Genomic DNA, 23,617 nt, shown 5'->3' with positions numbered 1-23,617 from the left:
AGCAACTTAAAGGTGCAAAGGCTACCATGGCTCAATCTGATAGAAAAGCTCTTGGACTTGATGGCCATCTCTACTTTGCAGGGAGAAGATGACTACAGACTGCTTAATGACAAGTGAGGTGTCCATGACATACTTTGCTTACTTCTCTGTTAACAAAGCCAGACTGTGCCTTAAGTGCTTACCATCATTGTCAATGACCCAACTGGAAGAAAAGCTGGAAATTGATTTCTAGCTTCAGCTCTCTGTTCTATAGAAAGGACATTCCTAGCCTTTTTTCTTTGTGATTAAAGCCTTCGACGTGCAAGCTGCTAGAAAACTGATGTAACCAGATTGTCAGGATGGAAAGAAACAAGCAGCTGTGATCTCCATCTGCTGCAATAAGGAGCTAAGCTAAAAATCCTCCCAACATACTCATCTGAGGTAAAATGAGTCAATAAACCTGTATTTTTATCTGTAGAAGCACCCCACAAATTCCTTTCCTCCACTTCCCTTTACCCTACCTCCTAACAGCACACTTAAACCAGTATTCTCAGTAACCTCCAGTATGGTCAGGATATTTAGCCAAGTCCATGGTCTGCTGTATGAACAAAATCCATAGCATAGAATTTGTGTTTAGTGTCAAGGACATAATTTGTCTCAGTGTCTTCAAAAATGCCACACAAGTGTAATAATTGTGATGCCTCCTCTGATCTGTCAGTAGCTTCTACAACTGCCACTCCAGTATGATGCAGTCACTGGTGCTGGTGAAGCAGCATTAGGCATTTGGTGCAGTCTCTTTCTCTCCAGTGCTAGGCAGCAGTATAAATAAACTGTAACTTCAGTTGTGCTGCCTGTGACTCCAGAAACTCAGAAATAGGAAACACTATTTTAAACACTAATTTTAACTATGAAAAAAAAAGAAAAAGAAAGAAGAGAATGATTCAGATGAGAGGTATCATCTCATTTTAGGATGGGGGAAAAAAAAAACAACCTGGCCTTGAATACCTCCAAGGAGGGAGCACCTGCCATGGGGTTCATTTTTCATTGCTTTCCTCCCCATATTCAACAGCTTCCTCAAGCACTTGATCTTTGAAGGAGTGTTTAAGGATGAATACATTGTGTGTATTCATCAATACTGAGAAAAAGCATCAGTAGACAGCCCCTGCATCAAACCTTACTACTACACTGTATTTTACTAGGCACCATCAGCCCAAAATCTGGCAGCTGGGTGGTAGACATCTGCACTGCAGTGACATTTGTATCACCAAACCCTGGACAAGAACACAGGCAGTGACCACAGCTCAAAGGACAAAATGACAACAGCAACAAGAAGTCCAGAAGAGGCAGCATTACACCATGGGTTATTGGCTATGGAGGAACAAGTCTGAGGGGTATAAATAGCAACAGACACTTCTCTCTAGAACTGATGGTACACCGAGGGGGTTTTTTAAAGTGCTCTTCAGATTTGGTGCATGAATTATCACCTCTAATAACTGATAATTAAAGCACTTCACCCAAGCTGTGAAATAGAGGGGACTAGCAATAAAATCTCAATCTCACCTGGCAAGTATTTTGAAACTATACTCCAAATAACCAGAAAAATAAATGTGTGTACATCACAGGTGATTCTCTGCAGACTGACAAGTCCACAAATAAACACACACACACACAGATGCACACATCCATAGCCACATCTGTATGTATAAGCTTGCCTGAAATACAGAATAGGTCTTAAAATCAATTGCATGACCAAGGTGAAGAATAAGATAGAGCTAGAGATGTACTAAATGACCTCTCTTGAACACTCTGTAACTGGCTCAAGAACATGATACGAAAGACGAGATAAAAAGGAGGGGGGAAAAAGGTGCTAATATCAGATATATGTCATGTATGGAATCTGAAAAGCTACCTGGCAACCCTACACATTGTTCTGTTTTAGAAATCACAGAATCATAGAATCAACCAGGTTGGAAGAGACCTCCAAGATCAGCCAGTCCAACCTATCACCCAGCCCTATCCATTCAACTAGACCACGGCACTAAGTGCCTCATCCAGTCTTTTCTTGATCACCTCCAGGGGTGGGGATGTTCTAAATGAACTTGTTCTAGGAACAAGTATTGATTTCACCATTGAAAGGAAAGAACACATTCATAAGTATTAAGTGATGGTATTATCTCTTTCCATGACTGCTTTCTTACAGGCAACAACAGAAACATAATCTACATACAGAAAAGACAGTAAATAGCTTTAGCAACTACAGAGCCTATTCATCCCGCACACCTGTTTAGTGGAAAACTGGAAGGACATTTTGGGAAGCTATGTCACTAGGGAAAAAAAGTAAGAGCACTCTATGAAAGACTCCACAGTGCCACAGATGACATTCCACAGATAGAGATGGGACAGTATGAAGTATTTCAAGTTTTTCAAGCTGACAAAAAATTCCCTTTCTGCTTTCCATCTTCTAAAACAAACAAACAAAAAACCCCAAAGGTTTTGTGCTCCATAGTTGAAGGATAAATGAAAAAAAAAATCACAAAAAACCCTAACCAAGCAACCAAAAAAAAAAGCCTCATACAGTAGCACAAACATTTGTGTTCATTAGGAAGCTTAAGAGAGTCTCAAAACTATGATTTGGAGCTCAGAATTTTCTTGTACTCATCCTTAGAAACCTGGAAATTTGGAGCAAGGTACCTGAGGTAAGGAAATACAGCAGTGAAAGATTCTTGATGGTCGAGAGTGAAGTTGTAACAGTGAATATCTTTACCCTCTTCTCCAAACGATGGAATGTGTTGACTTTCAAAAATGGCTTTGTAAGTTTTGATATTTCAAGTTGTACCTGGATTATGCTCTCAACTCTTCCTTCAAAGAATCAGTGACAAAAAATATTGCTTATTTTTGTTTATACAAGAGAAGACAACTGCCTGTCACCACATAATCCAGGAACTGGAGCTGCAAGAAAAGCACTAAGAGTGGATCACACAAAAAGTGACAGTGAAAGAGCAGAGGACACCATGGCCACATGCGTGAGTAAACTAAGAGGGAAAAATCAAGATGTTCACTGTTAGAAACATGATATTCACAGTGCAGAAGCGCTTCCTGGGGGAAAGCTTTGTCATCAGCCTTATATAAACCTAGTCACAGAATCACAGAATTAATCAGGTTGGAAAAGACCCCTAGCATCATCAAGTCCAACCTATCACCCAACCTTTCTAATTAACTAAGACATGGCACTAGTGCCTCATCCAGACTCCTCTTAAACACCTCCAGGGATGGTGACTCCTCTGCCTCCCCGAGCAGCCCATTCCAATGGGCAATCACTCTTTCCATGAAGAACCTTCTTCCTAATGTCCAGCCTAAACCTGCCCTGGACACTACAGAACAGAGAAGATAAGGTAAAATCAACCTTACATAGGAGCTCAGTCTCAGCTAGCTGACTCCACTGAAGCAGAAAGAAACACAGATCTACTTTACCTTCACACACAACTTCCTAAATACTTGAGAGTTACAGGTGTATGAAAATTGCCCCAAGGCAAATAGTAGGGGAGGGCAGAAATGAAAAAGAAAGCATAAATTGTGGGCAGACAGAGCCATAAACTAGGATTATATTAGTTTCATTAATTTCTTTTGAGTAATTCCAAATGTGCCCAGAAAGAACAATACCAGGCCCAGCAATTGATAACTACAGTGCCTATGAATAGTGTTTCCCCTAATGATTGCATACATATCACTAAGATTGAGCTCTTTAGTTTATATTCAGTACAGTCACTAAAATTAACTATAAACCCAAATGCTTCAGATAAAGCCATCATCACTTATGATAGTCGTGTTTCATGCAGTAGCTTTTATTACAGTGTAGGCAAGCAGAGACTTTGTTTTTGTGGTACCAAAGCCTCCCACTCTATAATCTGCATCAGAACCAAGGAAACAGAAGTTTTCAGACAAGGGAAGGATGGCAGCAAGAACAGCAAACAAAGAACATTACAGGTTTGAAAAGCTCCTGCAAATTCTGATTTGTTATGAAAGGCAAGTTTCAGATAAATCTGAGCATATCTGAAAGTTTTTGACTGGAAAAAGTTATCTTAGAGAGTCTGGATATATTTACACATTCCATTTACAAATCCAAAATCATAATCCAAGCATCTTGTTGTTCTTGTAAAGTAAATACAAGTTGCAAAGTTATGCAGCTCCTGAGGATTTCTTTTGTGTGTGTGTCTATGCATGGAGGTCTTGTCTGGGGAGGGGGTGGGGGTAGACTGCAGCCTTTTTGCCTCTTTCCACTTTGGTGCAAGAAGCAGTATATGGAAGACTCTGTGTCATCATTTTGCTGCTTTCCAACAAACTGTCTAGTATTATTTAACTCATTTTTCTTCTTTATCAAATGCTCTCTCCATTAATGTAGCAATAATAAGAGTTTATGCTCGTACTGGTATTTTATATTTCATGGTCTTGTCTATTAAAATATCAACTCGAAATTTAACATAAAAAAAGGGAAAAAAAAAAAAAAGGAAAGAAGAAAATAGAAGAACTATTGAAAGAAAAAAAGTGTCCCAAATAGGGCTACTATTTTCTGCCCTGATCTGAAAACCCTGAGCATACACAATGAGGACAAAGTCATGCTATAAAATAAGGTACATTAACGGAACTCCTGAAGCAACTTAATATGACCTCAGACAAGCTAAGCTAATACAAAAATTCACTACACTGGTAAATTAGACAGAGAGTGATAGATTATACAGATGGAGCAGTGAAAAGTAAGGTGGATAGTCACATAGCAAATTCTACATCAACTAAAAGAAGCTGCAGATGGATCTCTCAAAACATTGACTGTCCAAGTGGTTAAATACAAGATTAAATTCAGTGTTGCTAAGCTCAGTGCACATGAGAAAAACAATTTTAACTGCATGTATACTTTACGAGTCTCTAAATTACCTAATAACCCTCAGGACAAAAAAGATTTTATACTCATTGTGAAAGCTCTTGGAAAATGTCAGCTCAGTGCCTAGTGATGGTCAAAAAAGCAAACGGCATCATCTGGACTGTCAGAATAGGAGCAGTGAGTGAAGTGGAACAGAAAACATTATGCTGTTGAAATCAATGGCACGCCCATTCCATCAATCCTATGTGCAGTTTTGGTCCCGCTATTACAAAAATGATAGAGTAGTACCAGAAAAAGTGCAGGAAAGGGCAATAAAATCAGATTATTGAACGTTTTTTGGGGGGAAGAGAGACTAAATAAGGTATAACTCTTCAAGCAGTGAGTAAGGGGAAATACGATAGAGGTCTATAAAATCAGATTTGCCAGAGAGAAGTTGCAGGGACAACACACACTGACATGTGCCACGGGTCATACAAAAATATTATTAGACAGCAGGCTCAAACCTAACAAAAGGAAGTACTTTTTCAAACAAGACATAAATTGTAAAACTCGTGGCTGCAGGAAGTTCTGAAAGCCAAAAATATAACTTGGTGAGGCATTAGACTGGCTTTTAAATGCAGCAGGACGGGTGTGACCTCCAACTAAGACAGTCCCTGGGCTGCTGATTGCTAGGAGGCAGGAAGGCAAGGCTGGAGAGCATAATTTCCAATATGCCTGTTAAGATGAGAATATTCAGAGGGTGATATTTTCCTTTCTGGCTTGTGGACAATAAAAATAATTATTATGCATTTTCTTTCTCTCTTTGGAAAAAAACACCTATTAAAATATTCCTGTTCCCTTTAAGGCAGAAAAGCTAAATATCTGGTTCTTTGTTTCCATTTCAGGGTGAAATTGCCTTATGCTACTGCTGTACACAGTAAAAGGGATAAAGAAGTAAACGGACCTCTTGGTTCTTAATTTTTACTATGTATCTATCCAAACAAGGCTTTTAAACAAACACTGAAGGGAAAGTAACACCCACAGTGCATCAAAGTAGAACTTGCTTAAAGCATCATGTAAGAGTTTTATCCTGTTGACTTTACCAGCTTTTATGACATACAGAAGCTTTGTATCAATCACAGAAAACACACCTAAATGGGGTAAGTCAAAATGTTCTGGCATTATATAGCAGATAATTCTAAACTCAAGAGCTAGAGAAAAAGGACAGCAGAATAGAATAGTATAATATCTTCCTTAATAGTACCATCAAGTCATTTTACTTCAAGGGCCCTGTAATGTCTTGGCTTTGTCTGACAGAAAGTTGCATAGCCAGAAATATCTTCTGAAATGGTCTCAGAAAACCTTTTTTCATTTATTTTAACTTTCCTGTTACCAAAAGAACAAGAACTTTCTTATGATTTATATCTCAGTTTCTAGAAGTATATGACACTACCTGTGCTGTTTGTAACGTCAGGTAAATAATAGATCCTCTGCCAGTTCTTTAGTCTTCTCAATGCATTTCTCTTAATGGAGACCCTAATGGATTCTAACTCTACCTCTGCAATAAATATGCCCTAGTAGCTATCTGCTGCAGTTTGAGTTTCCATGCTTCACGACCTTATTACACTTTTTCAAGTCCAGCAGCTATAGAATCTGGACATCGACCCAGCTGTGTGTCCTGCCTGCAGCAAGTCTGGAGAGCTCATTAGGCAAAGCTTGCAGGGAAACCATTGGATGAAGGCAGAGGCAACTGATTGAAAAAGCATTTATTTCTGGGCTGGGGTTGGACAGACTTTTACAGCAGCTGAGGCTGTTGGTTAATCAGGCCGACATGTAAATAAATGGTGTTAACTTAAGGAAGTTTGTACTGAAATACTGTTAGAAGATGCTAATGTATTTTAAAGTTTTTTATTACCTAATAATCAAAAGGGGATTAAAAAAAAAAAATATCTCCTATCTATAGCTTGGAGGTGCCAGAAAGTGATAGTAAAGATGAAGATCAAAGTTTCTGGAGAAATGCTGGATTAGTTAGTTTCCCTCCATATCTGTCCATGGAAAACTGAATGAGGAGACTGTTGGCCTTCTGTGTGCAGTGCAGAGCCAGTCTCTTGCTCCTGCTATCCCCACTTGGGATTGTCCCCATACCTCCATCTGGGGTTTGCAGAAGCACATCTGAGCAGCTCTGCACAGTTAAAGCAGAAAGAGACACTTCTGGGGCAAAATTTATCTCATGCATTTTAGTCCATTACTTGAGGTTCAGATTCTAAAAGCAACTCTATTTCTACTAACTTTAAAGGGAGACTTGATGACTTGCTTGGGTATAGCCATCTGTAGTGTAGTGCCTACAGCTAGATGAGATGAATCCCCCAAATTTATCTTGCTTGCTTTCCTGTCAACACTACACTCATCAAATCCCCGCTTCAGTTTAGCTTGTCCATATTTTCTTTCCTGTGTGACAATGAAATGTCCCAAGCCCATTCTTGCTGTGGACTTTGCTCTTGAGGCACAAAATCTCAGTGGTGATGTGCTTATTTCCATTCTCAGCTCTGCAAATGCTAAGCTATAATCTTCATCTGCTAGTCTGAACTCAGTTATATTAGATTTAATGCCAGTTGCATCGGTTCCTCCACATCTTTTCCAGGTGGCTGCCTATGCCCATAAAAGAAAAGACAACAGCATGCCCTGTAATCATTCCCATTCCTCAGGGGGACTGGTTAGACAGGCTCTGCTTTTTGCTTTCTTTAGAGCATAATTCTTCTTGTCCTTAGTCATGGACATAGTCCCAATAGTGTCCAGGAGAATTACTCCCTTGAGTTACTACTGCTGAACCCCTATTTCACTTCTCTTTAATCATCCTAATCTTCATCTTTTATTCACTAACTGATAACAATGGACCTGCAAGCTTTACCTTCATCTAAATCTCAGGCAATGATACGTAATCTGTTTAGAAATTCTGCAGAAGATGGGAGATTTAAGTCTTTGTTAGTGATGCCATAGGTGAGTTAGTTATCTGGTAATTCACAAATCAGTAAAGAAAAAACTTGTAGTTAAAACATTTTTTTTGTTCTTGTTGTTGGCATATTTTTCTGCTTGGAAGTAATTTATTATCCTGCTTTATACAATACTGAAAGTAAAATTGATCTCCAGACATCACAGTGTTTCACTGGGTGGCAGAAACAAACAGGCTGATTTTTAAACTGCTGCTATGGCTATTCTGAAGGTCTGTCAGGAAGCCAATACTATTCAACACCTATATGACTGATTATTCCTCAATCCCTCACCAGACAACTAAACAGATGTCACCACCAAGGATACCTAGTGGCTGCTGAATAACATTTCTGCTGCAGTGACACGGCCTCAATCAGGAAGAAGGGGGATTTTCTCAGGGAGGTAATTATACTCATATGAAACCTGGATGCTGAAAACAGGGAGCCTCCTGAACAGTTAGGTAGAGGAAACAAGTGTTGAAAGAACAGAGGCACCCAGTCTAACTTACAAATGTCAAATTCAAGCCTAACAACAAATATTTTGCAGAACTAGGCTCAACTCCATGTGAACAAACATCTCAAAGTGCCAGGAGTGGCAAATGCAGTATTCTTGGCTGCACTAGCACAGTATTCAGTCAACGCAGCACATTCAAGTGAAGAAATGTTCTTTGCTTTGAGCTGATGTGCAGAGGGATGCTACCAAGACTCAGCCATGACATTCCAATATATTTCCAATATGTTTTGCATAAGCCATTTATAAGGAAGGGAAAAGCTCCTGAAATGTGACATTTACACTAAAAACAAAGAGTATATTTATGGTTTCATGACTTATTGCAGAATTAAAGCAGTAACCTGCATGTTTTCCCACCTCCTTGAAATGCACTGTGATAAAGATGCTGAGTTACTGTTAATGATAGTGATATGCAGTCTGTGCACACAAGAATAAATACATTCCAGATAGGCATTCATCAAAGCTTTAGTAAGCTCTGGAAATAAAATGGCATTCTTATCTCTATCTGGCTAGGTTTCTTGCTAGAGACAAGAGTAGGGTTTTAACTCTGCAGCTTGGAAACTTCTTTTTCTTTCTCTGACCTAGCAGGGATTTTTGTTTCCCAGTGATGTTTTTCTTCATTTTTAACCCCTCAGTAAACTCAATATGGGTCAACAGTTAAACGTACAAGAGTTATTTATTTATTTAGCATTTTGGCTAAGTCCAGCTAGCTCTTAAAATGTAACTTTTACTACTTCATTTATACTCAAAACACCTATTATTATTTACAAGGATTTGGGCTAGACCTGTTTAATGTGAATGCCCAAAACATCATGTATAAATCCTTACTGAGTCCCCCATAAAGAGACTGACTCAGAGGAGGTAAATTTCCCCCAAAGACAAAGGCTGTGATCAAATCCTCTCCATAGGAGTAAGCACATAAACTCCCTTAAACTACACCAGAGTGATTTACCACAGCATACACCACTAAGAACACAACAGAAATATTTCAGGTCTTAGAAATTTCTGGTTCCTGTCTTTGTGGAACAATACTTACAAAGCAAACAGTCCCTCAAGGTATTGGGTATCTCAGATACTTTTGCACTGTTGAAGAAATCTGTCTTTATAGAGCATATGAACATTGCTATTTTTTTGGGGTCTCCCATTTCCTGTACAGCGCTTTGGGCTCCCTTGCAAGATAAGGTGCTCCATGTGAGTCAGGGTAACAGAAGCAGGAGCCTCCAGTGAATCCAGACACTGGTGACTGCATGGAGCGCTGCAGCCTTGGCTTTTCTCTATGAAACCACTGGATCTACCTGCTGTGGTGTTCCTGGGATTGATGCATTATGGAGGGGCCAAGCCACGGGTTGCTCTATTTCCCCTCAGTTGTGGAGCTGCAGTGGTTAGCTCCTTAGGCAACCCCTGCCCACTGCATTTTTGTATTCTGGACACACCAACTGCAGTTCCTCTATCTCAGGAAAAGAAGAGGCAGACGTGTCCTTGAAAACTACCCTCTGAATGGGACCAGTGATCCTTTTAGGGGAGCTCTGTACCTCAAAAAGGCTGAAGGATCAAGAAACTGAGACAAGGGAAAGGAAGCCCTGAAACAGACTATATAAATGCTTGATTTATTTTAGCATTGACTTAAACTGGCTTTGCACCAGGACCAAACTGCACAGAGTTGTTTGATGAATCAGATACTAAACCAAAGCCAACTGCGAGAACCCAAAGAGGCTATGCTCAGGAGACACTGCCAAATTCCACACTGTACAAAAATGTGCAAAGTTAAGAGGCCAAATGTTTCTTCACAAGGAAACCTAGACAGTTTCTAGAAAATATGCAGCTTTAGGCCAGCCTGAGTTACACGCTAAGCATGAACACTTTTTCTGACTAGAGCAGAGGAAACCTACAGCTGTGTAATTGCAGATCGCTCAGCTCATCTGCACTGATTAAGAAGCAGACAGTGGTAAGACAGAGGTCAGAGGCTGGTCTTCCAGCTAACACTTGAAAGGCTGTGTGCCTTCTTGTTACACTTGCATGATCCCTGCTGGTGTGATGGAGAGGAGCAAGGAGCATCTGTCAGTTTAGACTCACGAAATAGCCCAAGCATTGAACTACAACTGTAACAACAGGGCAGGCTAAGTCCAGCTTTCACCTTGCTGATGCAGGCCCAAGGGAACATGTCATTACCTTTTCCAGGTTTTTTTAAAGGAATTCACAGATGCTCCTCAAGTCCATCAGAAGCATGTCCTATTCTGAAGGTGTGCAGCACATCCCACAGAGCAGTCACAGGAGGTCAGCCATTGGCATATGTAACTGGGGGACTGGCTACAAATGCTGAGGCACTGGGACAGTTTTGCAATCAATGCCTTGAGACCCCAACTTTTTTTGTAGTCGTGCAGCAGTCATTGTTGATTTGGACCTACTGCCAACACCAGTGTTCATTTTGCACTAACTGTGGGCTTATTGTCATATCTATATTTCAGTATTGTCTACTTACCTGCCTCGGTGAGCATCTACAGATGTAGACTCCTACAGAGAATGCCATCAAGATAGTTGTGCATTAGTGAAGCAGAAATGTTACTGCTTCTGCTACAAACCTGGTAATGAAACACGTTGTCATCACTGATACCAACACAGCATGGCTGTTGAAGAGCTGATAATGAACTTTTAGTCCTTATTTGCCAATAAAGAAATTATGACTTGACAGAGAGGAGAAGGTAGTCACTAGCCACTACTTAAAATTAGAAGTTGTATCTCCAAGTCTTTTCACTCCGTGAGCAGAACTATTTTAGTTTTTTTTTATGCAGCACTATTTAAGAGCTGTAAGGGAGGTGCTTAGCCAAAGACAGCTCTTTTTAATACATGGGGTGGGAAATAATATTAAAATTGTGAATTAGCCTTGAGGGGTTTGTAGAATCTCACAGAGCCTTTGAGGTCTGTTGGTAAAGCTCCATTTTGAGTTTAACCTTAAAAACCTAGAGCAAAAGACTGAAAAAGATGTGCTGACTTTCTAACAGTCCTGAGGCCAAAGAAGCAGGCAGTGACACCATTTAAACATTAAACTGCATATGGGGCCTCTGCAGCCCAGCACAGGACATAGGGTATGAGCAAGCAAGCAAAGAAGGTAGTTCAGTAAAGAACCTTGCTGCAGTGCAGTATAACTGTGCAGCATTATGTCTTTGTGCTAGTTTGAAGCAAGTTAGAATGTTTTGGTGAGAACTAGATTACAGGCTGTGAAAGCAAAACAATGGTGATGTCTGCTTCCCTCATCAGCCTGCTAAGATGTATAGGAACAAGAAATAAAAACATAGATATCCACTCTCACCCAGGCTGCTGGCTAGGCTGCATCTTATTCTCTAACCTCACCCTCCATTTTGGACTAATCTACCTTGCTTCCTAACCCCCTGGCAGAGCCTCCATTCTTCCTTGGGACTGGGGTAAGGTTGAGAGGGGTAGGGGGAAAGTGAAGGGGGTGGTTGAGAGCCCCTCCTGGGGACTCAGGTTTCTGGGAGGGGAGTTGTGTTTCTGTATTACCTTTTTAACCTTGTATATTACTGCATATACTGTAAATATCTGCTTATATCTTGTGCTAAGATATAAATATAAGCTTCATTCATATTTCCAGAGCCAGCTGAGTCTAGTTTGGGTGATTTCAAAAAGTGCTGGGGGGGGGGGGGGGGGGGGGGGGGGGGTAGGGAACACCCAAACCACTACAGTCTTCTTCAGAAGGAAACTTGTGGAGTTTTTTTTGAGAGTCAGTTTTTTTTAAATTGTAGATTCAGGGAATCAACTATCAGAACTAAATAAAATATAGACTTATACCTTCTGCAAGAAAGACCTGAAATCTTCAGCAGCAGCAGCAGCAGCAGCAGCAGCAGCAGAACAGCCACCCTTGGACATGTTGGAAATTGCAGTTGCCTAGCTGACGGAGCTAAACCCTCTCTTGATGTTAGCCAGTTTGAGTATAATCCCAGCTTGGGCAGTTTCCAGGAAAGAACATAAAAATCATGGCTCAATGATTTCCATTCTTTGTGTTCTTCTGAAAAACAATCAAACAAATAAATAATAATAAAGAAAAAATCCTTCTAGTCTTTACCAAAAAATAAATTAAAATCAATACTTTAAAGTGGGTGTTTCCAGGAGAGGCAGAGAATATGCACACTGTCATAAACGTTGCTGGCAAAATATCATCTCACTAAACATAAATCTGCGTTCAACAATGCTCACTTAAACTGAAAGAGGTGCTGGGAAGGGCATCAGGAGCAATGCAGAGAAAGTTTCAGATTTCCTGCTGATGAAATGACAAAGATGATACACATCTAAGGAACAAGAAATCGAAAGGGTTTTAAGGAGTTAAAGAATGTTTGTGGCACCGATCAAGATGACATCATCTGTGGAAACTTTACTCTGCCTGAGCTGCAGATTAAGTAGTTAAAATGTGATTCAGTGATATGCTTCCTGACTCTGACTTTTCTTTATCATTTGCTCAGTGCTGACAGGGCACTCTCAGCAGTGCATGACACAAAGACAACTCCTTTCCTACAGAGTAGAGGGGGTTTGTGAGATTGACATCTGCAATGTATAATTGATACCCATACACTGCTATTAACTCTATTCTTATGGGCTTCGCATACAATGGAGAAGGGCTTTGAGAAAGAAGTCGTGGGTGATTTGGCAAATTCTGAATGGGAATTTAGCTTCCTTCATGTTTTCCATGCATATATTCCATGTCCCTGTCTAGCCTTCTTCATTCATTAGTCTAATTTCTTTCTGATTGTTCTTTGCACCACTATTAAAAAAAAAAAAGGCATAAAATTAAATTACTTCCATCTCATCACACAGGAAAAAGAAAGATGTTCCATGGTAGCCATAAAATAACAAGTTCTGTTTTAAAGAAATACAGCCTTAAACAGCTGATGAAACTTCACAGCTTCTTTTTTTCCTCTTTTTTAGTTTTTTTCTTCATGGATCCACTGTCTAATTTGCAGTAAGTCAAAAGGCAGGAGGGATGATAAAGTTAAGCTCATGCTGTTGAGAACAATTATCCTGGCCCAGAGACATATGTAGCCCCAGAAGGCTGAACAGACCACCATAGCTTCAAGGCACTAAGATAAAAGGACACGTGCTGCGTGGGCCCAGTGGGAGCAAGGCCACAGCCTGTAAACAAGCCCACTTGGCTTTCATTGCATTTGTGCCACTCTCACTCTCTTAAAAAAAAAAAAGACCAAAACATTGATTTATTTAATAAGCTCTTGGTCACCCCCTGAAAAGAAAAAGCCAGTGGTAGCTGGGACAGTGTGGCATTATCACCCTAACATTTGCTACTGACAAAAAAAGCTGGGCTCAGAATCGTGGCAGCCTCTTTCTCTGCAGGATTGAAAACACTCATGCAGCTTATGAAGTAAAATAGATGAAGCCAGGGGACATCTAGATTCTGCACCAACAGAACAGCAACTACTCTTTTTTTTTCTTTAAGGTCTGTCTCATTAATCATGCTGGTTAATTGTTGGGATAATGATTTCAGAAGTTTGTGTAGCACACAAAATGATTATCCTCCAATTGCTCATAGCACTTGGCATTTATTTCTACACGTGTCAGTATCTCTGCATTATAATGTGAGGATGTTTTTCATTTTCTTCTCTTTGTTGCTGTCCAGTTTTCTCAGAAAATGAATCATATGTTGTTCTCGAGGATGGAAACAAATAGCCAAACCTTAGGTAGTAATTGATAAAGGAGATCACACCTTAAAAGGAAAAGGATAAAGGAAACAAAGGCAGAAAAATAAAGAAAAGGAGTACGTCATTTAAGTGGCTAAGTTGTACCTCTTAAAAAAAGGATTCCATCTTTCATTAGGGCTCTTGGGTTTGTTTGCTGCTTTGGTTTTGTTTTTCTTAACAGAGAAGAGAGTCGATTTTTAATACCTTTTGGCAGCTGAGTTCAGATTTCTAAAAATAACAGAACATCAAAACTCTTTTCTCTGTGATTTCAATCCTCACTGTCCAAAAAAATATAATACCTATCTGTCACCAAGACTAAAGAGAAATTGCTTCTGGATGCCTGTAAGAAACGTTGTGCCTACCTGAATCTATAAACATACAATGTTTACTGATTGAATAACTTATATGAGGGTTTTTTGCAAGCTGAGAGATCAGTAAAAGTTTTTATTATCCCTCTCTGTCTTTGGACTGATAACATTTTGTTACTCTTTAATATAGTGCATTTCTCTGTTTGCATGTAGAATTTAAATATCTTCCCCCCCCCCCCCTTTTCTATATATGTATGTTTTTTTTTGAAGGACACTGCCAAACCCATCCTAAATATTATTGATTCCCATCTCCAGACTTTAAGAAAGGTATATCAGGTTTCTGTGCACCATTCTGGTCTTTTGAAACTTCGCAATCTTTCTTCAAGGTGACTTGTGAGGCATTATTTTTTCATGATGTAATCAACCCAGAGAAAGACTGGCTCCATAATTTCACAGTTCCAAACCTTCCCCTTTCAATTCTGAAAACCGACAGAATTGTTTAATACAAAGCCTGCCCACCAGAGGAGAAGTGGGTAAAATATAAGAGAATTCACTCTTGTATTTGTACCAATTAACTCTCCATCAAATAAATGCTTAGGAGATAAACAGCAAGCTGTTGCCATAGCAGTATTTTATGATGTCAAGCATGCAGAACTTGAACTTCCCTCTCTCTTCTTGGTGGAGAAGCAGCTCAGAAGTAATCCTCTTGGTTTACTCCTCTGTGCTTTGAGCTGCAGTAGAAGAAACTCTTTGGAGGCATTTTCTTAGCTGAATTTTGGTAACTCATTCTGACAAAAATTTGGCCCTGTCTGAAGCAAAGCAACTGTCTCTCAGAGTGAGATCATAGTCACAGGTTTGACCATAGCAAGGAACAAAAGACTGATAAAATCACAACTCAGATTGACCTGGTTTTGTCCTGTTTTATAGCAAAGGCATCGGGAAATCCTCCATTTTCCTCACAGACAAAAAGATCCATTTCACTATGCAATGTAAAACAGTGTCATTTATTTTGGAAGAGATCTGAGAGCACCCTGTTTCCAGCAGCGTCCCCTTTAGATGAAATCCTGGGTGAAGCATTTAGAATTAATGATTCAGTCAGAAACAGGTTTGTCTGTTTCAACAGTGACTCCAACTTAACCTTCTCATGCAAAAAAAAAGATCAAGCTGTTAATCTTTTCAGTGGAGAAATTTATGATTCATCTCAAAATGACAGCTTTTGGTTTGCCTCCTCGCTGTCCCACTGCAGCTATCAGATCAGAGAGGACAAGCAGTAGCTTGTGATCAGTTGAGAGTATCCTATCACAATAATACATATCTCCTCCTTCACCCCTGAAAGTTGTACGATCTTGAGCTGCAAAATAAGTTTGAAACCACTGCAATTGGCACATGGAGACTCCATGAGCAGGAATGAAGGTTAAATTCGATGGCTAAATTATTTATTGAGAACTATTTACTTAGCCCTGGCTCTGAAGAACAGTGGAACAAATGGAATTGTAAGATGCAACACATATTAGGAACAAAGGCTGCAATCCCATTTCTAGTATTCCATGCTTAAATTTCCCCTGTGCTTTAAAAACTGCAGTGCTAGTTTTTCTCTCTCATTAAACTGCCTCTCCTCTATATGTTGAATATAACTTTGTTTGTTTGTTTGCTTCTTTCAGATTCAGTTTGCCTAAAAGTGCCATGTTCTGAAAACTTTGCTAGATACAAAGCATGAGAACAGAAATGGTCTTTGAGGCAGTGCGTGCATCTGTACAGACACTGGACTGTTCAGGGAGGACATCTCATCAGTGCTGAGATAATAAACGACAGAGGCTATAACTCATCCAAAACGTAGAAGCTCCACTTATCATGCTGCAGGAGAACTGCAGTGATCACGGACACAACACAAATGCTGCCTGGGAAGTGGTGAAAGGTGATGAGCAATGATCTAGAATCACTACACTAGCAGTCCTGCGCCCACCCTTCTCCACCCAAGAAGTCAGCACAGCCTGCTTAATCAGTGAGGAAACTGATAGTTTCTGAGCATGAAAACTCCCCAGCATTTTGCTTATACTTACAAGTCACTTTGTGTAGTCCTGCTAAGCAAGACAAGCTGAAGGTGCAGAAAGTGCTCTGCAGGTCCCCTGGGAAGCAGGAGGCATGCTGGGCTGGCTCAGACCTCTTTTTATGCTACTTTTGAAGCTTTCATGTTCTATTTTATTTTTATGCACTCCCTCAGCATCTCACAGGCAAAGGAGTGCAGCATTTGAGCATTTTGAGCCAAGCTCTGCCCTCACTTACACCCATGCAACTCATGGCCCTGGGAGACAAATGATTCTGCCAACAAACCATCGTTCAAAGTTTCACTTCTTAAAAAAAAACCACCACTAAAACAAACAGAAGGATTTTGCAGCAAACAAAGCACAGTCAGTCAAGTAACACAGAGCTGAGCTCAAAGTTATGAGCTCATTTGCTGTGATAAAGTGCATTATGAACTTGGCAGACTACAGTGGATTCATCAAGCTGGGCAAGTTCTGCAGTGACTCCAAATTAATGAAAATAAACCATCTTCTTCCACTTTTGCATGCAAACAGGTTCTTTCTTTCTCTGATGCTCTGTGTCAGTAGTCACAGCTGCAAACCTGAGCTCCTGACGGTACAGCAGGAGTATCACCACACATCTTGAGTGACCTGTTCTAGCAGCAGATGTCCCTGTCTACGGTGGGGGGGTTGGAAATAGATGATCTTTGAGGTCCCTTTCAAATTAAACCATTTTATGATTCTATTCTATGATCTTCTCAGTCGAGGCACCTGAAACTCTACTCTGAGGATTCTCAATAACACCGTCATTTTTAGAGAGAAAGTTCAGGGCTTCCTAGTTAGGAAAGGATCCCATCCACCTCAATAGTCTATTGCTTTATTTATTTATCAAATGGTGAAGATTGTAAGAAGACTTATTGGACACAACACAGCAGTTCCACCATTTTTAGGTCAAGCTTCTTTGATAAAGAAAAACTCAGACATTAATGCTGCTGCTCAAAGTTTTATGAGAGTTTGTCACAAAGAAATAGTTTTGCTCATATAAAAGTAATCTTTGGAAAGGTTCTGAGCTCTTTTTTTCCAAGACATTCTTCCTGAGAATAAGTGTTGGATCATAGAATCAAAGAGGTTGGAAGAGACCTCCAAGATCATCCAGTCCAACCTAGCACCCAGCCCTATCCAGTCAACTAGACCATGACACTAAGTGACTCAGCCAGGCTTTTCTTCAACACCTCCATGGATGGCAACTCCAACACCTCCCTGGGAAGCCCATTCCAATGCCAATCACTCTCTCTGCCAACAACTTCCTCCTAACATCCAGCCTATACTTCCCCCTGCACAGTTTGAGACTATGTCCCCTTGTTCTGTTGCTGGTTGTCTGGGAGAAGAGACCTGGCCACAACCTCCCTTCAGGTAGCTGTAGACAGCAATGAGGTCACCCCTGAGCCTCCTCTTCTCCAGGCTAAATATCCCCAGCTCCCTCAGCCTCAGATCAATGCTCTTTCAGCACTTCCCAACACTAAGATATTCAAATCCATTTTCTAAACAATTACTGCAGGTTTATGCTGCAGAACAAAGGGGGTGAGCAGCTCTCAGGAGCTCACACCAAAGTCCATAGGTGTGGAGCCAAATACTTCCTGCTTTAGATTAGCAGATGTGTGCATGGAAAGAGTCTTTGATACAGCTCACTGCTTATTGCTGATCTCTTTGGTGCCAGTCGCATACTAACGTGGCCATAAAGCAGAGCAGTCCATCTACTGCTAGAGTTACTGAGGCAAAACCCTGAGAATCCTAAACCCAGTCAATTATGCTGCGGTTCTGCTGCCATCGTCCCACATTGGTTCACTTTATGCTGCAATCTGGCATAACATCGACATTCATTTGATATCATCGCTGAGCTTACTTTCAGTTTGATCTAAAATTCCTGCTTTCAAAAAAGAAAAGGTTTGTAGATTTGGTAGTTTGTCACAGAAAATGTCTTGTGTGAGTCAGGCATTTATTTTCAGGCTTTAAAACATTTCACGGCTCAGGAATAAATTAATGAGTAAATGGAAAGCATTAACAACTTCCCAGTTGAAATTACAACAATGTTTTAGCAAGTTTGGGCTGGTTTGGTTTTTTTTTCCCCCATACTTGGTGTATTTGTGGAATGAGTCAAACATATTTATAGAATCATAGAAGCTGTGGCTGAAAGGGTCCCCTCTGGAGGTCTCGAGGTGACCTCTCTGCTAGAATAGGACCCTCACCAGCAGGAGGGCAGGATGGCTGTGCTCCTGTCTAGCTCAGCCTTGTAAGCTACAGATGGAGACTCCATGGCTTTTTTGGGTAACCTGAGCTGGTCCCAATCATACATATTTATGCCATGCTACAGAAGTGCCACTCATTTCCCAAACTAAGATGGAGACCCTTAGATGGTTCGTATCTTCAAGGAATATAAAGAACACAAGCCCACAGAAAAAGATCCAACCAGCTGGATATTTTGGGTCACATGTAAGTGCAAAAAAAAGAGGGGGAAAAAAAAGGTGGCAATCACCCTTCCTGCAGTTCCACTTATTTCACTTTGATTTAACATTCAGCCTAGACCAACCTGCAAAATCTGCAATACAGAGATAAATTTTACCCCTGCAGAATTTTAATCTCTAATGAAAATGAGAAACAAGGACTGTGCCAGGCTATTTGTGACTGCATTGACATTTCTGCAGTACTTCAACCACAGTAGCCTATCTTATTTCATTATAGCACTCTGCCTTTTCCTTGGCTTGATGATAGTGAATTCCTCTTTCTCTCTGAATGCCTTTTGTGCAGCTACAATAGAAAACTAATTCCAGCATAGAACTGTCTGTATTTAGTGATGAAAAAAAAAGGCAATTCACATAGATTTACACATTTCAGAATGCATGTGCTTATATCCACATGTATATTTGTGTATGTAGAGCATGTAAACAGAGATCTGTAGACCAAGTTGGTAATAGGTAGGTAGACAAAAATAGGCATAATTATAATTACCATGTAATTTCATATTTGTAACAGAAAATACACATTCCTTCATTAGAAATCTCTAAATATTTAATCATTGATGAATTTACTTAAATTGTAGCTTACAAATATTCCCTTCCAGCAGCCACAGTTACTCTTCCAAATTGCTCAGTTCTCTTTCTTGGCTCCTGTCTCCTTCTCCCCTTCTTCTTAATCTTCTCAGACATGGGAGCTGTTCATAATTCCCAAGTGCACTGAGACACTTTAAAATTGCTTTTTATGAGGTATCTGCAGTCATTAGGTGCCACTGATGGGACTATAATGAGATGGCACTAACTGATAGATTAGACCTTCTCCTCAAGATGAAGTAAATACAGCAACCTTTGAGGTGAAATGTGCTACAAAATAGCACAGTGCAGATGAAATGTCAAGATTAAATGTGTATTTGTGCATCACGGAGCAAAATATGCTGATTTATTAATAAGCCAGATTGTTACCAAATGCATGCTATCAGCACAGAGATTATGTTGTTTATACAGTATTCATCTGTTTGAGTGGCTAAGCTTTCAAATAGTTTTTAGGTAATTTATATTACTCATGCTGGAATTTCCCTTTGAACCTCAAAAGCTCAAAGACTCTCACAGGTGTCAACAGTGTTGACACCTCCCTCCGAAGACCTTGTGAGAACAAGGCAAACAATTTTGGCACAGAGATTACTTCTTAAAGCAGCAAAGATGGGGTACCCCAGACTCTCACCTTGTCTGGGATGAGGTGCCTGCTTTTGGACCTCAACAAGGAGCACACTTGCAAGCTACTTCCATATTGCTAAGCGCGGCTGTGGCTGAGCCCTGGTGACCAAGCCGAGGGTTGGAGCCACATTGCTTGGAGCTACCTGCCTCTAAAGCAAACTGGCCATGTCCCTGTCATGCAGTGTGCACCAGGTCTCCTTTGGGCCCTCACTGTCCTAAAATATAAAAAATGTTAAGGAGAAGCAGGATTGAGACAAAAGCTGTTTATAGGCCTCTGGGGAGGTAGTGAAGAGCAGGTATGGGTGGGTATCATGGGGCGAGGGGATGTGTGAGATGCTGGAGGATGCAAAGCCTTCTGCAACACTCTTGGAGGACAGTGTAGGCTATGCAGAACCAAAATGGATGCAGTTTCATCCACACTGTCTTTCTGAGTGGCTCTTGGGGTGAACTATCCCCAGAACTATACTTGGACTTTTTTCAGATGGCACTAGTTTGTTGACTCTGAGAAAGAGCAGAGAGCAAACTAACATTTATGTAATGCCAACCATCAGACACTGTTTTATTCACAAACACCTCAAGAGAGCCGGGCTGGAGACATGATTCACCTGACATGCCCTTCATCAAGAAATTGACTCACAACAGTTAGGAACTCTGGCACAGATGGGCAGATTCTAGAAGTGCTCGTTAAGCTTTTTTTCCTATCCCAAGCAGAACATGGTCAGTGTTGCAGCAAACAACAGCCTGCTGCTATATGGGTTCATGGTGACAAATAATCAAAGCAATATTTACACACCATCAAAAGCCCTTCTGCTCAAGGAGCTGGTTACAGGAACATTCATTCAGAACCCCAGCTTGCTGGCTGGAGAGAAAATGTCCTCTCTGATGGAGACACTCTGAGATTCAGTGTGACAGTAACATACCTGTGCAATTAAAAGAAAATGTATCTCGACTATGGGAAGATAATATTATGACTTCTGTGGACATATCCAGCATTAACCTAGGAATCTTCAGATTCTCCCCTCCATAACCAGATCCAAGAGCTGTCTCAAGAGAGAGTGAGGTGTATCTTTTCCCATAGGACTGGTTTTTCCCTTCATATGAAAATCCCAGTGGAGGGAAATGACAGCTGTGAGGATAGCTGCATTCTTCATTTCCTCAAACTGTGTATTTATTTCTTTCAAGACTTCTCTGTGAACAACATGAAACTTGATGTCACATGAAACCTGCAAGTAACTTCGTTATCTCTTCAGCACATTGTAATACGAAGTTCTGCCTATTTCTATAGATACTGCTCATTAAGTCTGTCCTTTCAAGAGATAAATGTTCTGCTAAACTTTATCTGATCCCTGAATGTTCATTGTGACCTAAGTACTAAAGCCTTCACACTCACAAAGTTCTCTTCTTGCAGTTTTTTCAAAGCGCTTTAGGGTCAGGTTTTATGCTTGTGACTGATGAATAAAAGCTCTCAATCCTTCCCACAACATTTTACACAAGGTTAATCATTATGTAATACAGACATCTGAGAAAAAGACTCCCCTGCCTATACACTGCCCAGAATACTTTAAATTCTAAAATCCTTGCCTTCCTAATTACTTAATTAAAACTACAGCATGTACCTAACAAGTTACTGCAGGCTCTCAGAAATATAGCTTGTGGTGACTATACCACAGTGAAGCCTTAACCTGATACACCTCAAAAGATCCTCTTTTCCATTCCCTTTCTTAACTCAAAAATCTTCTTGTCTTTCATATTGCTTCCTTTTAATATCTTAGTTTGTTTAGTGGAAGCTACTGCCTTGGTGAGTGCCAAATTTATGCAACTCTTGCCTCTGTCATCTAAATTCCAGTATACATTGCTAGCCCAGGATGGGTTTAGGCTGCCGGCGCCACCTGATCAGCAGGGTATTGCTAGGCATTTTCAGACCTAGCTATAAGCAGGTAAGACAACTATGAGCATGGGGCTCATAGTTTATGTGTTTCTTTTCCCAGCATTACAGTGGAGCTCTTAACATCTGAGAATGCTCCTGCTCTGGAGAAGCAATTCAGGAGAGCCCTAATCAGGCGTCACACCTGCAGCATAACCATTGACCATCAGGAAAAGGAGACCAATTCCAGTTCCTCGGCTCTCTGCTGAGGTTGCAGAGTAACCAGCACCCCAACATACACTGAGGTAATTACCAATCTACAGGAGCAAAGAGTTAATTGAAAACCATAGGCTCTTTCTGATGGTATCAAGCCTGCAATTCTCCAGACGATCCAGAAACAGTAATTACTCAGTGAGCACTTTTCCCTGTGCTCTCACCCCCTGAGGGTGACCTTACTCTACAAAAAATCCATCCATTGCTTTATGCATCTTCCCCATGGAGTATGCATTTTATATAACAGGATTATTAATTCTTCATCTCCACATCAGGAGGAGAGACTTCCTTGAAGAGGCAAAGAAAAAAGATTGGCGTGATGCAGTCTTGACTGAGACAGACTTTCATGAGGTTTTACTTTGCTTTTGTGCTTTCAGATGTTATTTAGATGGAATTGATGCAGTTAAGTGAGAACAGAGGTGGTTTTTGCTGTGGTATTTGAAGACAATTGATTTTCAGCTTGTCCCTCTGAGTATTTAACGCCTGCCGGGCATTACATGACAGACTGTTCTCTATCTGCTCTTCATACTAGTGTTACCTGTTTACAAAACTACAGTGGTAATGCCTGGGTAAATGCCTAGCAGTGCTCTGCTGATCAGGCTCTGGTATCAAAAGATAGTCAGCACGGCTGATCCAAGGGAACTCCAGCCCCATGTAAATTTTAGCTGTTGCATTGCAGTGAATGCCACCAAAGAGATCCTATTCTTGTGTGCCCTCAGCTCACCTTCTACTTCTCCCAAACATTTAGCCAGGAGTTTCAGTCATGTCTATTACTGCCTACCAACAGTCAGAGGGATGTCTCCCAGCAGTATCTGTAATCTCATCACTTAAAGGAACATCTAAAATTCTAAAGTCAGGTACCTAAATTTGCACGTTTATGAACACTCTGAATGTGAAATATTAGCCCAGCTGAAGGAAAAAAAAATAATAAAAAAAGATGGTAATTACTGGCTTCAAAGAAATTTGATGCTCTTTGCTTTCTTTGAGTAGTAGAGAGCTTATAGGTTACACCTTGGTGCACACAGAGGAGCAAATCCAGCTGCTCTCTCTGCATGCTCCCAGAGACCCATCCTTTCTTTCATAGTGCTTGAAATAAAAGCAGTTGTTTATCTTGGAGTCAGTTTCTGCTGTAATCAATAGACCCTTCTTGTCTTATCCTCTTCCAGCAAACACATTTTTTTGTGAATCTTAGTATAGTCCCAAAGGCCAGAAGCTTCCTGGCTCAGGACTACAAAAATATTGATGAATGTTGCTGGTAGGAGCTCCTGCAAACAACCATTCATTGCAGCACTACCAGAGATACTTGTTCTAAACAAGCGCTTCTGCAGGTGCTATCACAGCTAGACTGTTTCCAGTATCTCGTCAAACTCAGTGACCTTTCAAAACTACAGCCCT

At 40.5% G+C, this 23,617-nt stretch overlaps 1 long non-coding RNA gene across 1 annotated transcript in view; it reads right to left on the bottom strand.

Moving 5' to 3' along the window:
• The window catches only part of LOC135179515 (uncharacterized), a 313,884-nt gene that overhangs the window by 94,330 nt on the left and 195,937 nt on the right, over window positions 1–23,617 (bottom strand). Inside the window, exon 6 of the long non-coding RNA XR_010304023.1 lies at window positions 12,137–12,353. This is a non-coding gene — a long non-coding RNA (uncharacterized LOC135179515). The remainder of the gene's footprint in view (window positions 1–12,136; window positions 12,354–23,617) is intronic.

Source organism: Pogoniulus pusillus, chromosome 11 (genome assembly GCF_015220805.1).
Source record: "Pogoniulus pusillus isolate bPogPus1 chromosome 11, bPogPus1.pri, whole genome shotgun sequence".
In the NCBI taxonomy this organism is placed as follows: domain Eukaryota; kingdom Metazoa; phylum Chordata; class Aves; order Piciformes; family Lybiidae; genus Pogoniulus; species Pogoniulus pusillus.
This window is presented reverse-complemented; position numbering and strand designations above follow the sequence as displayed.